The sequence below is a fragment of the Triturus cristatus genome, chromosome 3_1 (assembly GCF_964204655.1).
Source record: "Triturus cristatus chromosome 3_1, aTriCri1.1, whole genome shotgun sequence".
NCBI lineage: Eukaryota > Metazoa > Chordata > Amphibia > Caudata > Salamandridae > Triturus > Triturus cristatus.
The window spans coordinates 500,609,489-500,624,445 of record NC_140583.1 but is presented as its reverse complement, the minus strand read 5'-3'; the positions used below and the strand labels follow the sequence as shown (position 1 = coordinate 500,624,445).

General features: G+C 45.1%; 1 protein-coding gene across 3 annotated transcripts in view; it reads right to left on the bottom strand.

Annotated features, from left to right (window-relative positions):
• The window catches only part of FES (FES proto-oncogene, tyrosine kinase), a 580,113-nt gene that overhangs the window by 423,818 nt on the left and 141,338 nt on the right, over window positions 1–14,957 (bottom strand). For all 3 annotated transcript variants that reach the window (XM_085644363.1, XM_085644367.1, XM_085644366.1), the window contains exon 2: window positions 7,725–7,825. The gene's annotated coding sequence lies outside the window, so the exon portion shown is untranslated. The remainder of the gene's footprint in view (window positions 1–7,724; window positions 7,826–14,957) is intronic.

The window sequence follows — 14,957 nt, the reverse complement described above, 5'->3', positions numbered from 1 at the left end:
GGTGCTCAGGTGAGGCCTCGGAGCCCAACCCCGCCCTCAGCGCCGCGGAAGGTGCCCGCCCCACTCACCGCACTTCCGACGATGCCTCAGGCGACTGGGGCTCCTTCTCAAGCCGGTTCCATGTGCGGCCCGCAATGATGCCTCTCCAGCGCTCAGGCGGTGATGTCAGGCCTCCGGCGCATGCTCCTCAGAAGCGGCCCCTCCAGCCACGATGAGCACAGCGTCTTCGTGGGGGCTCAACCCCGATAGCCGTGAGTTACCCGGTGGGACAGACAGGCTGGCAAGAGCGGGTTCCAGCGCTCCAACAACTCGCGCCGCACAGCCACAGTTCCACAGAGGCCCTTTCTCCCCTCTCAGCAGCGGGCCGGCGCCATCTTGCAATCAGCCGAACGGCGAGTACGACACCGCATTTGGAGGGTCCCGCGATTCACCAGGCCCCGAGGAGCACAGCGATCACCTCATGTAGGATTCATACACTCCTCATGTCGTTTTTAGAGCACAGGTGTGCCATAAACGCTGGTATTTGTCGGATGTTCTGGTCTGCCTGACGGAGCTCCCTCAAGAGGCAGCCATTCCGCCTCGCGCCGTAGCCACACCCCCCCAAATTGCTTGCATACTTGAATTCCAAATATGGAGATGTTGTCCTATTGCAGGAAACCCACCTTACTAGCACAGAAGCAGACAAACTCAAGTGGGACTAGGTGGGCAAGGTTATACATAGCAGCCGCTATCCTCAACTGAATGATGGCAAGGCTATCATGTATAGGAAGTGTGGGTTGACCATTGTGCTGTGCAAAAAATCGGCCCACCCCTCCAATACCTGTAGGCAACAACTTGAGAAGGCCAAAATGGAGCTTAATGCTCTGTTCACATTTAAGGCGTAGCATGCACACCACAGCCACCAATCCTGCCACTATTAACAAGGCAAAAAGACCAGCAGATTGCTGGCAGCGTAGCTGCAACAATGGGTGGCGATGGTGGCCATACTGTCCATCAGAAACCGTGCCAGTCAGACTGTCGGACAGCCTCAGGGAAGAGTTGCCACTACCTTGCTACATGATAACGCCTCATGACACCTCAGACGCCCCCACACTGATAGTCACAAACGACATTTTTTCTCCACGCTGCGGGCCAAGGCCAAGCTATGCATTCTCTGCCACTGGCGCTCCCTGTTTAAACACACACATACGGAATGGCTATCGGAGATGTTCAAAACGCCCTCGTATGATAGCCTCATTTGCAAGCTGATGTATAAACTTGAGATCTACCTACAGATCTGGGCTCCATTTCTGAATGACGACACATGACCACGCCCAGTCCAGTGTACCTGAGACCCTTACATATTAAATATGCCATTGCTTGCAGGCCCGCTCCCGCACTACGGTATCATGCGGGGATCCCTTCCTAGACAACAGCACTATCCAAGATGTTGTCACACACCTAAGAAGGAGGACTCTATGCATGTGCGCCCACATGGGACGGAGCACGCCACCTCTGGCAGATATTGTGGCTCACAGCGGACCTCCTCATCCATTGTACTTGATCCCCAGGATGTAAATACACCCGGGTAAGGTCCCCTCCATTGTCCTTTTCTCCCTTCTACCGTGGCCACCCCCAACCCACCTTCCAAAGGTTTCCACTTCATATTATGGTTCATTTGCGACACCTGCAGCCATGACTGACTGGCTATTATTATACAATGCATTGTCACACTGGCTTTGTATTTGTATCTGTACTTCTGAACATTAAAAAAGATACAAAAAGACCACAGGAAACACAAGGTCATTGAAAGTCCAACGGAAATGTGGCAGGTACAACTTTCCGCCTGCTTTTAGATTAACTGCAGACTCTACATCTGCTCCTGAGAGTTCAACTTTGGGACAATTGATCCTTTCTATTCTTATTAATATTGAGTTCTGTTTACCATGGACTTGACCCGAACGCATCAGTTCGCTTCACAGAGTTGGCGCAGCCGCCGTTACTGGAGCTACGTCAGTGCAAACAACAGTGCCCAGTGATAGCATGACAAGGAGTATACGATAGACAGCAGGACATGTGCACGATAGCAGCAATTACATACGACTACACGAAAAGCAAGTAACGGTACTTAGTGACAGTATAAAAGAGGCATACGATAGACAGTCGGGTACGTGTACCGTGTAGCCGCAATTACAGGCGTGACAGAGTTCAAAGGGATACATAGTAACCATATACAAAGAGGTGTACTTATAGACAGTAGGATAAGCAAACAATATAGCTCTGAGGTCGATATGGAGGGAGTTGCAGAGGTGGGGAGAGTGGAGTCACAGTTTTGTCCAGGGCAGGGGTACTCCAGTTTAGAAGACGGGTGCAGGAAGGTTGGTAGACACCCCCAGCAAACATTTTTCTAATTATGGGAACAGACGGAAAGGTCAGGCATTTTTTCAGAGGGCTAAAGTGGATTAAATTGCACAAAGGGGCGCCAGGAGAGCCACGTCCACTAGAATAGCAGAGCCAACAGCAGACACCGAGGCTGCGCCCAGACGACGAGAGCGAGAACCGGAAGTGATTGACACGTTTCGAATCTGCCTATCTTTGTGGTTTTACAAAAAGGAGGGGGAGCACAGCTAAAGAACACAGCTAGAAATGAGGAAGAAACGGGTAATGTGCACTCACCACCGAACATGGAAACAGATAAATATTTAACAGAGTAACGAAAATCGAGTCAAATAGAAAATAGGACTTAAAAAACTGGAGTGACTTCGAAAAAAAAAAAGAAGAACTCATATATGCATAGGCATGAGAATGGCATGTAGGGCACTTTGCATGGCCTTCAGTAATGAGGACTGGGACCCTGAGATACTGACTGAATAGGGATCCCATGATCTGCGGTCATTCAAAATATCTGCTGCACTTTACCCAGGGACGACTGACACCTACAGGAGGGAACGTCTGAGGGTGAAATAGGGGCTGCAAAAATAGAAATAACCAGGGGACTAAGAATAGGAATTACCGATTCCCCCAATAATTCTTCATTTCTAAGTGGCTCCTCTGGAGACGGCACCTAATACCTGCTAAGTTGGCCCCTTGAGATACCTACATACAGGAGCGGCTCCTCCGTTGGAGCGGAGGAGCATCGTCCCACTTAAGTTACCCCCAAAGACGAAAAATAAAATGGTAACCCCTTACCATTTTATTTTTGATCCTCGCATCCAGAACTGAGCGTTCGGATGGGGAGGCGGGCTGCTGCTGAATGACAGCAGCAGGGAGGGGGGTGGGCTGTTTCTGCAATTATCAAAGTGCGCATGTCCCTTTGACCGGCCGTCTTGTGACGGCCAGCCAGACATGCGCACTTTGAAACCTCTAACCCAGCTCTCTTAAGACAGTTGAGTTAAAGTAAGTGCAGGCCTCCAGGGCGCTGAAGAGCACCGAGTGAGGCCGCTCTGTCCAATCAGGATGCTACCACCACAGCATGAGCGCAGCGCCTGGATTGGTGCCCACACTGCAGCATCCGGTTCATAAGAAGTCCGGAGTGCAGGCCATCGGAGGACATTGGTTCAGGTAAGTTTATTTTATTTGTAAAAATATTTGTGAGTGCCCCCGTCCCACCCTCCCCGTGGATGCAGGCTGCCAGGTATCAGTCACTTCAGGGGCGGACTTACCAGGCATAACTACGAGGTTTCCAGAACGAGGCCTTGAATAGAGTTCTCAGCAGTGCTTCAAGTGGATTTAAAAAGGTGGGGGTGTAAAAAAGGTGTGGCCTAAGAAGCCTAATTAATTCATAAATGGAGCCTTATTGGACAGATTTTGACTAAAATCAGAAGGCAACAAGATTTTGTTACCAGTTTGGGTTTGTTGCGCTATTTTCCTGGTCCATTTGCAATAAAACAAGATACATTTAAAGGTAAGTAGTGACTCCTTCCTATCGCCACCCTTTAGTCATCAAGGATACCTTGAATGGGCAACCTGAAGGTGGGTAGAATCACAGGGGTGGAAGGGCAGACAGTCCCAGACCCACCAAAAGATGTGATCCAGAGCACTGGACGTCCGGCTCTGGCTTGACCCAAATATTGTGATGTTAAAATGTGAGCACGGCGGTATGTCCCTGGGGCCTGAAGGGCAGAAATAGAGGGCCCCTCAGGGACCTGTTCCAATGCCCATGTATTCTCTTTGCCAGGGCTCCGCTTTGGCAGGCAGTACCCATCCAGAGCTCAGGTACCCAGGAGCCAGGTGAAACAGGACCAGGGATTTCACCACGGTTCAGAAGTTATCCATCAGCAACGCCGTTTTTAGCTTTTTCAATGCACAGCAGCTGGAAAACATACAAGATTTGTCAGTGGTGTGGTGGAGAGGAAAACGTGTGAGAATCCACAGATCAATTGTGGCAGGCACAACCTGGCCTCACTCACGAAGAGCTGCACAAGAAAGGCCGTTTTGGAAAGCAACCGAGACACTTTGTCTTAGCCCTAATGCAACTGACCACTGTACACTATGCGTCATCACCGCCCTTAACTGGAAATGTATCACATCTGCAAGGGCTGTGTGATTGCTGTTGAAACCACGATTTATTACACCACTCCGGGGATTTTACAATATTTGTCAGTGTTAGCAGCCCTTTTTTGAAATAGGATGTGTTTTAATAACACTGGCAGATATCCAGGAAGTTTAAACAAGATTCTAGACAGCAATGTTCAGATAACAATTGGTCAAAAGCTACATTGTGCTCAATTATTTAGTAGATGTTTTCAAAGGGAATTTAGCAAAACCAAAGGAAATGATGGATGGAGTGTTGAACATTGCAAGCACTCACCCCCAGTCAACTAATCTGGGTTTAATCCATCACCGTTCTTTAACCCACTCTGCCACCCCAGTTCAGACATGGCCATATGCAAATCAGTCTGACCCTGTGCCTCATGGGAACAGTCCAACCCGAACTGCCATGCCATGTCTTCCCTGGACCGGAAACAAGCTTCCTAGGACCGGTTTCTGGCATTTCAGCCGTTTTCAGCCAGGCTTGCTTGAATCCAGTGGCAAAGTGAGCAAGGGACTCACGTCTGAGCATACCCTGCCAACTTATGGCAAACCATGCAAAACCAAAGGAAATGATGGACGGAGTGTTTAACATTGCAAGCACTCACACCCAGTCAACTGATCTGGGTTTAATCCATCACCGTTCTTTAGCCCACTCTGCCACCCCAGTTCAGACATGGCCATATGCAAATCAGTCTGACCCTGTGCCTCATGGGAACAGTCCAACCCGAACTGCCAAGCCATGTCTTCCCTGGACCGGAAACAAGCTTCCTAGGACCGGTTTCTGGCCTTTCAGCCGTCTTCAGCCAGGCTTGCTTGAATCCAGTGGCAAAGTGAGCAAGGGACTCACGTCTGAGCATACCCTGCCAACTTATGGCAAACCATGCAAAACCAAAGGAAATGATGGACGGAGTGTTTAACATTGCAAGCACTCACCCCCAGTCAACTGATCTGGGTTTAATCCATCACCGTTCTTTAGCCCACTCTTCCACCCCAGTTCAGACATGGCCATATGCAAATCAGTCTGATCCTGTGCCTCATGGGAACAGTCCAACCCGAACTGCCAAGCCATGTCTTCCCTGGACCGGAAACAAGCTTCCTAGGACCGGTTTCTCACATTTCAGCCGTCTTCAGCCAGGCTTGCTTGAATCCAGTGGCAAAGTGAGCAAGGGACTCACGTCTGAGCATACCCTGCCAACTTATGGCTGGACTGTTCCCATGAGGCACAGGGTCAGACTGATTTGCATATGGCCATGTCTGAACTGGGGTGGCAGAGTGGGTTAAAGAACGGTGATGGATCAAACCCAGATCTGTTGACTGGGTGTGAGTGTTTGATTGGTTCTGATGCTCCGTCCATCACCACCCCCTTTTGTACCGCTTTCTTCGCCATAAGTTGGCAGGGTATGCTCAGACGTGAGTCCCTTGCTCACTTTGCCACTGGATTCAAGCAAGCCTGGCTGAAAACGGCTGAAATACCAGAAATCGGTCCTAGGAAGCTTGTTTCCGGTCCAGGGAAGGCATGGCTTGGCAGTTCGGGCTGGACTGTTCTCATGAGGCAGAGGGTCAGACTGATTTGCATATGGCCATGTCTGAACTGGGGTGGCAGAGTGGGCTAAAGAACGGTGATGGATCAAACCCAGATCTGTTGACTGGGTGTGAGTGTTTGATTGGTTCTGATGCTCCGTCCATCACCACCCCCTTTTGAACTGCTTTGTTCGCCATAAGTTGGCAGGGTATGCTCAGACGTGAGTCCCTTGCTCACTTTGCCACTGGATTCAAGCAAGGCTGGCTGAAGACAGCTGAAATGCCAGAGACCGGTCCTAGGAAGCTTTTTATTCCGGTCCAGGGAAGGCATGGCTTGGCAGTTCGGGTTGGACTGTTCCCATGAGGCACAGGGTCAGACTGATTTGCATATGGCCATGTCTGAACTGGGGTGGCAGAGTGGGCTAAAGAACGGTGAAGGATCAAACCCAGATCTGTTGACTGGGTGTGAGTGTTTGATTGGTTCTGATGCTCCGTCCATCACCACCCCCTTTTGTACCGCTTCAAAGGGAATTTGGCACAACACTCGAAAACAGACGCCTCTGAAAACATGGACAAGGCAAAAAAAGACACCAGCAGCAGTCATTTCTTGAGACAGCGAGAACTAATAAATATTAAAGAATATTTTTGAAATTGTATTTTATTGAAGGTGAAAATGAAATGTGAAAAATATGATGAAGGTGGGTGTTAAAGATGAGTGAGGGCGCGGGTTGGAGCTAAAGTTAAGGTTTTACCATAAGTTCCAACACACCATATTTTTTCGAAGGTGATCATAATAAAATGTAAATGAGCGTTTTGGGGTTGAGAGAGCAACATTGCTATGTTGGACATTATGGCATATGATATTGCATGTGTAAAAACACGTTTTATTATCAGGGCCACTGGAATGATGTGATTCTGTGGTTGCAGCGCTTTCCACATAATTAGAGATTTGCCACTTCTGCCACATAAGCCATCGTATGATGCGTGATCTGCACATTTTAACACAAAACTTTAGTTTCTAGCTCAAACAGATCAAAGGCTACTAAAAATATTACAACGTGTGTTCCCGTGCCGTGGAAAGTGCTCCGCTAATTTTGACTGGTCATCCTGCATTTGCTTATTGTTGTATTTGGTTGTTAAATGTGTACTCATGAGGGACGGTTTTTGCTCATGTAGTGTTACTATGTGAAAAAAGAAAAAAAAGAAGGAAGTAAATCTATTAGAAAAAGTGCTGCATCACTCAGCTCTTTTTCTCTGTACATAATTTAGTCAGCCGTACCGCATAATTTAGTCTGTTTCTTAAGTAAATAGTGTATGACTACGGCAAGAGTTAAGGTTGAGTGAGGATGCTGTGGGTAGGAGCCAAGGTTCAGGTCTTGCTGTGACCGGTGAATGTCACTTATTTTTAGATTTTGTGCTGAGCCAATATCACATGCCACCAATACACATACCCTTCAACCACGGCTCCCTTTCCAATTTTTATAGAAGTCAAAAGGCTTGAACACAGATAGTGGACTGAGTGTCCCCCACTGGATTCTCAGCTAAATTTGTGAAAGTGGTGTCCACTGAAACAAGTACATTCACATAAATTAAACTGATAGAAGCTAACATGGATGAGCGTGTCTTTGCTCCATTGTTTTTCACATCATAATTAGCATGATCAGTGGAAATGTGCAGTGGGATAGCTTTACCTCTCATGCAATCGGTGTTGGAAGCCCGCACGGGATTCCTCGTTCCTCCTTCGCTGCCGGATGTCTCTTTACTCCTGTGCCAGACAGTCACTTTCTCAAACCTTGTTCAAAAAATGAAAAGGGATTTCCTTTAATGTTTGTAAATTCTTACCATGAACTCTTTATACAAATCATAATAGCATACTTCCTACACGGATCTATTACATACATGCATCTCTGTAGGACAGTGAAGAGGTTAATTGCCCATTTCAGCTCATACAATTTCACTGTGTTGTTGAAAAATGCCTCCATAAATAATGATTCAGTTTCAGCCATCTAACCTTTAATAATATATTGGAAGACAAAATAAATCAACTACGCAAACACTTCTAGTGTCTAGAATCCATGGGATTCTATAATTCATGTATAAACGGAAGTCTCTGATTTCTTTATAAAATCGGTGACTTGCGACACACCCAGTCACCAAAAGAAAGGACGTCAGTGCTCGACTGTTATAAGTTATCAGAGTGGAGTTCTGATGTCACAATGCCTGCCGCCAAAGCCAGCTGCCAAGGTGAAAGGCAGGTAACGACACAAAGCATAATTGAAGCAGCTGTTTAAAGCAATGAAAACAGAAAATTGCTTTGCTTTCTTCTGCTCTTTTTTAATGGCGTACAATGACAATCGAAGAGTATTTATTTTTTGCACCCCTTAGATATAGAAAAGCTAGAATCTTTCTGCATGTTTCTATACATTCCCAGCCACTGCAGCTTTTTGTGTGCGTTTAAAACTGACTTGTATTGAACTGTTTCTAATAACTGTTTGCCACAAATATCCAACAGGTTTTTTATGTGTATAACTTTGCACTAGAGGTTTTATTTTTATTATTCATTTGTTTAAACATGCTCGCTCTTTCATATGAAAGAGCTACACACCAAGGTTTTAAGTGGTTTGTGGAAAATGTGATTGTGCGACCATCTATTATATAGAATAAAGTACCCCCTGGCATACTTGATAAGGATGTTGTTGCAAGTCACCTCGGAGTTCCATAACCTTATAAAGTAACTCGGACTTTGGCCTCATTGCTCTATGTGGTTATGGAACTTCTCAATGACTTGCAGTATCCTGATTATGTATTCCAGGAGGTACTTTATCCCTTATATAATAACACCTTGAGTGTTCCATAAGAGGCTTAAATGGAAGTCTTTTCCAGACAAACAAAAGTCACCTAAGTTTTGAGTGAACATTAGAAGTGTATTATTGCAACTCTTTGAGTGATCACAACATGCTTAACTTTAATATCATTTATTAACCAATTTCCTTAATTTCATCTTCCTCCCATTAAATGTGTAAGATCTATGCAGAGCTTTATCCCTTGATGCATTAGGAATCTTGAAACCTTTACCAAATGTTCTGGTGTTGCCAAAACTACCTGCTGTCAAAACACAAGGTATCTTGTAATTAAGCTCCTTGAAATGTGAAGTTTGCATTCTTAGTCTCTTGGGATCTGTTATTTTGCAGCAGCATAAAAAAATAATTTCATATAAAACACTTCTTTTTGCAAAGCTTGTGATGTTTAAAACATTGTAATAATTTGCCCCAACCTCCTTGTCATAAAGTGATTCATTATTCACTGAAGCAAAATATACGTTATGGAGCATCTTCCTGAAAAAAGGGAACTCTCTCCCTCCATAAAAGGGGAATGACTTAAAGCCAGCTCTACCAGTGAAATATCAAAAGCAAAACCAATCAGCGACAATGACCCGTTATGACGATCCATTGACTGGTGCACAGTGAGGCGTGTGTGCTTTTGCTATACACATTAAAAACTGGATCATCTAAGCATTGCCAACACCATGTTCATCATTTTATATGTTTAATAATACAATTAAAACACTATTGGAAATATAAGGAGACAATTACTGTCATATAGGCAGATAAGTTAGCATCCAATCAATCTTATTATTGCAATATTTGTTTGGTCCTAGAAGTGGATGTGATTTATGGGAAGACTTATGCACTAACCGACGAGCTCTCAGTCGGTGCAGTGAGATTATCTTAAAGAACGGTTGTCCAACAATCCTGCAGGAGCCCTAGTGTTTATGGTATACAAAAGGGGTGATAAATTGGGAGTCTCCATTGATTACTCATTGCCTTTGATTAATGTTTTGTTATATCTGGATTGAGAATCTCCGGTATACATTAAAAGTGGATTTAGGGGGTGATTATAACTTGGATTTTAGTCCGACAAAATGTGGCTATTATGAGCATTTACAAATGCTTTTTTGATTAATCAATACAAGCACAAGATTCCAATATGTCTTAGATGAATAATACAGACATAGTTTAGCTGTCTTTGTAACTATCGATTTGTGTTGACATGTTGCTTTAGCCACTGAATTTAGTGTCACTTTTAGAACAGGCCTAAGAAGAAATTAAAAGGTGGCATGAACCTTATGCTAAGAAAATCATACATTTTTCATGCCACTTGAGTTTTCTTCTTCGGCTATCTGTTGCGGCTGGTACCAAAGAGACAGAAAGGAAATGGAAAGATTCTGTATTTAGGCTTTTTTTTTTCAGTAGCTTGTATTGCTCACTTCTTTCACATATTGTGACTAATGACTGGTCTTCTAGGAAGCACGTGTTTAGGTAGCAGAAAAGAAAACACAGCTTCTATAACCTTACATTTGTTTACAATCCTGTCTGTTGTACAGGTATTTTTCCTCATGATTTAATTTATAGCCGTAATCTACCGTAACTACCAGTAGATGCCCACAGTACTGTGGTGCTGTAAATCCTGTTAAAGAAGAATATGTTGCATCCAGTAACAATTATTTCAAGATGGATGATTTGTGTTAAAAAATGAAACCATATTTAACTAAAAAAAACTCTTAGGACTTTATTACGAGTCTGACTTGTGGGACGAGGCACTAGTGGTCTTCCAACAGCCCCATTATAACCAGGGTGGCGGGCCACCCTGGGACCACCGCTCTGATTTCTGGTGGTGTTGCAACAGTCTTGAGGCCGCAACATGCTTGGCGGGGCCGCTCCAAGCATATTACGAGTTTCCTCACCGCCACACTTTTCATGGCGGTGAGTAATCAGAGGGAGTCTTACAGGGCCCCCTTGTGCCTCTGCACCATATGGATGCACACAGGACGGCACAATATGTGCCCCCCGGTGTGCATGCACAACAGTACCTGCACAGCATGGACCGCAGCAGTCCATGCCGTGCAGGTACTGCCTTTGATGTTCCCATTGCGGTGTCTATTTCACGGGCCACGGTCTGGTAATGGCAAAAGAACCGCCAGCCTGATCGGAGAAAACTCCTAATCTGGCGGGTGGTTCAACCATGGGCTGAGTGAGGGGGTGCAGGGTGGTCCCCCTCCCACACTACCAAACTCATAATAAGGCCCCGAGTTATCAGGGATCAGTTAAGTATTTGTAGAAAACATCTTGATGGGGTTGCTTATAAAAATGAATTTTAGATGATCATTCGAGTGTCGGGATTTAAAGAGGAGTAGAAATATAAAACAGGGATAAGACTGATGGATTGAGTTTTTTTTACAGCTTCACTTGTGGGCTACCTTTAGACATGGTTCAAGTTACCTTTCATATGAATCAATAATCCTTTTTGTTCCCTTTTTAGGAAGAGCCTAGAGGCAGAGGCATAGTGTAATTCCTCTGTGGGCATGAAACATTCCCACCGCTTTTTGATTGGTTGCTTGGTGTGCCTTTACAAATTCCATTGTTTTGGTTGGTGAATATGGTACATTTGCTCCGCCTTGTGGCCGTTTTGTTCCCACCCTGACGACTGCCCAATCTATATAGATCCTTTCAGTTTGGCCCATATGTTTGGTATCACTGCATTACTTTTTCTTTATTTTTGGTGTTTCATGCGGGCCGAGACAGCCTGACACATACGCCGCACTTCAGGGGCGTAGGAGACACTAAAATTCTGGGGGGGACAGGGACAACCTTGTGCACTTTCCAGTGACCCTATACAAATCACCGCCCGTTAAATAAATACAATTGCATACTTTCGAAGTGAAATATTGAGTAAAGCAGGCATGTAGTCACAGTTTGCATGTATGCTTTATTGTTATTTACATTCATATAGTAATGAGACCAAATGTTTAAAAAAAACATATATATGAATCTTGCATCTTAATGCACAAAGCAAACAAAGGCCGCTGACTTAGGGTGGGGGCGTCGTGTTTGCAAGTGCATTATGGTTTGAAAAGTACCTGCTGCTGCATTCCTGGTCTCCAGCAATTTTCAGGCAACAATAAAAATGTGAAGATAACTTTGGTGATTAATGTTCATTTTTTGAGAGAGATCGAAGGCTTGTCTAGTGAAAGTTTTAATTCAAAAGGTCAGTGAGTTACTGCTTTTGTCTGAGATATTCTTTTGGTATTTGAAGTTTATAAGTCAAAATCCTAACATTGAACAGTGAGCTATTAACCGTCATCAAAGAGCTGCATAAAAACTTCAATGTATAGATTAGAACGTTATGATTTTTCCCCAGTCTTTCCCTATCCTAATGTTGGAAAATGGGTTCATTAGGATAGAAATCAATTCTGATTATTGAAGAGAACCCCCCAACCATGGTGTTATGTTTTACATTCTGAGTTTGTGTTTCTCTAGTGTTGCAAATCCGCCCTGGGCACTCCCCAACTTTTTTGCTGACTGGTACTGGTGGTACCTGACTGACTGACCCTGGCCTCTGCCTAAACAGCCAGTGCTATTCTGAGAGAGGCACTTAAAATACAGTGAAAACACCTACATACACTAGGGTGCACTATGGGTTAGGGTACCCCTATGATTGGCATGACCTCTCCTATAAGGCCCTAGTACATAATAGGGCAGGGGGATTAGAACTACTTTTAAGTCCCTAGAATATAATAAGGCATGGCAGTTTAGAGGCCAGCAGCCCTTTCTGCGCTTGCATGTGTGCACTGCTGAAGCCTGAGGTCAGTTTAAAAGTAGCCCTGTGTTATAGGGCTGCTTTTAAAATGCAAATTGTGCCCAAACTCGACTTTTGGGTTTGGGGAACTTACAAATTGATCAACTAGAATGTTGGGGCAAAATTAAGTGGAAAAATGTTTTCCACTTAACTATGGCTGTATCATATTTGCCACATAATACATCATCTGCTGCATAATCTAACGATTTCCTCCAAAACAATTTTGTAGCTCAAACGGATCCCAAATTACTAAAAGAAATGTGACTTGTGTTGCTGTGAAGTTTAGGGCCCTTTGCAAAGGTTAGTAAAGAAAACAATTCCTAAGAAAACAATTGGTCCCAGACACTCCTAATGACACTCAAGTTAATACCTGTAGGAGAGTGTAGTATGCAATCAATTCATACAACCGAAAATGTATAATGTAAAGGCACATTCAACAGGGAAATCTCATAGATAAGAGGCCAACCAAAGTCAATTAAATTGCAAACATCAATTTATTTCCCGCTGAATCATATTCATAAAATGCAAACTTAGGGGCTGACTACGATGGCAGGCGGACTTCAGTACCACCGCCATCGAATCGGGGAATGGGACCGCTGGCCTTCAAGGTGGAGGCCCCACGATAGGCATTACAATGCGACTGCCACTACGGTGTTCGCAGTGCCTATCTTTTACATTGCAGCAGGTGCTGCTGGCTGCATCATCCGCCGCAAAGTAAAAAAAAAAAAGGAACATGTTAAATATATCGGTGCCTGCCACATGGTGCAGTGATATGTTGTGGGGCATCATAGATGCCCCCCAGGACCCATGTCTGGGGGCCAGGGGTAAAGGGGCCTGCTACGGGCCCCCAATGTCCCTTTCGCCAGCATTTCCATGGCAGGTGAACCGCCATTGATAAGCTGGTGGGTAAGGGACATCGTAATCCCTGCTGCGGTGCATGGTAGGCACCACCAGCATTGTAGGAACCACGAGCCCCTCCACCACACCGGCGGGCTCAAGAAGCCCGTCGGGTGCGTGGTGGTTGGTCTTTCCGACCGCCAGGTAACCATCCACCATTGTAATATGGCGGGATGTGATGCAGTCACCAATGGCGGTGGGACCGCCACCGACGGGGTGACGTGGCGGTCCCACTGCCATTATAATCACCCCCTAAGTTTGGTGTGCATGCAAATCCTACATTGCCAACCCCTGGCAAGTTGCACTGCTAGTGCTGGAAAAAGGCCAATGGAGGTACCAATGGGTGAGGTGGACTGGCCTCAAGGGTCTTGTGACCTCAGTGACAGATTCACTGTCGATCTAGGATGTGCTTCTTCATATGCCTGCCCGTAAGACTGGAAGTGAACTGCAGTATGGATTGTGGTGGACAGGTCCACCTGCGGGTGCTAAGACACCTGGGCTTCTAAGGTCTATCGGGCCTTCTAAGGTGTAGCATCGGAATAAGCTCTGTCAGGAGTGTGGTATGGTGAACTGGTCATGAAGGTCTGAACATGGTTCTCCAGTTCCAAATTCAGCAGCTCTGGCCAGAGTGCCACATTCTCTCCCACACTGAACACCATACTGCCCCACTGAGAGAAACTCGCACTGCCTTCAGCACAACTCAATTGTGCTGCGACTAAATTCAAATTATGCACTAGACAACAGTAAAATGCTGCCTGAAAAAAAATGAATAACACCCTGGAAAAAGCAAACACTCATAGGGAATGCAAGAATAAGCAAAGCATGTGAACTGTAATCAGAAAAAAAACTTGGTTACCTTGACGGTTTTAAACTCATTATTCAGAAATCAGTAAGGGATTTTGCCTGAAAAGTTCAAGACATGGCTACAGGACCAGGAAGGGACCCCTTTCAATGTCCATTGCTTATATCCTTTCAAAATGTATGCAGTTTGGTTTAAAAAAGACCACATCCCCAAACACAGAGCCGCATTTTATAAGCTAAAATAATAAAAAAGTTGAAAACGATCATATTAGACGTTTCCACTCTACCCATCAACCAGGTATTGCAGTCCCTTTAGGAATGGCGCACTTACCCACCCTGGGAAAACAATGTTGTTCAAAGAAAGAAGATAAAAAGAAAGTAGCGCTTTCACTGGCAAACTCTGTAAAGTGGCGCTAATGTGTGTGGGTGTAAATAACAGTCTGGCCTGTCTGCTGTCCACTCTGTATTGCTTTATTTTGGTATTTAACTATTTTTTCTCTCCATTCCGAGGTTTTTCTTTTCAATAGAAAACGGTCAGAAAATGAGGACATTTACAGCCAAAGTGTTCAGCCTTTTTTGGATCAATTTCA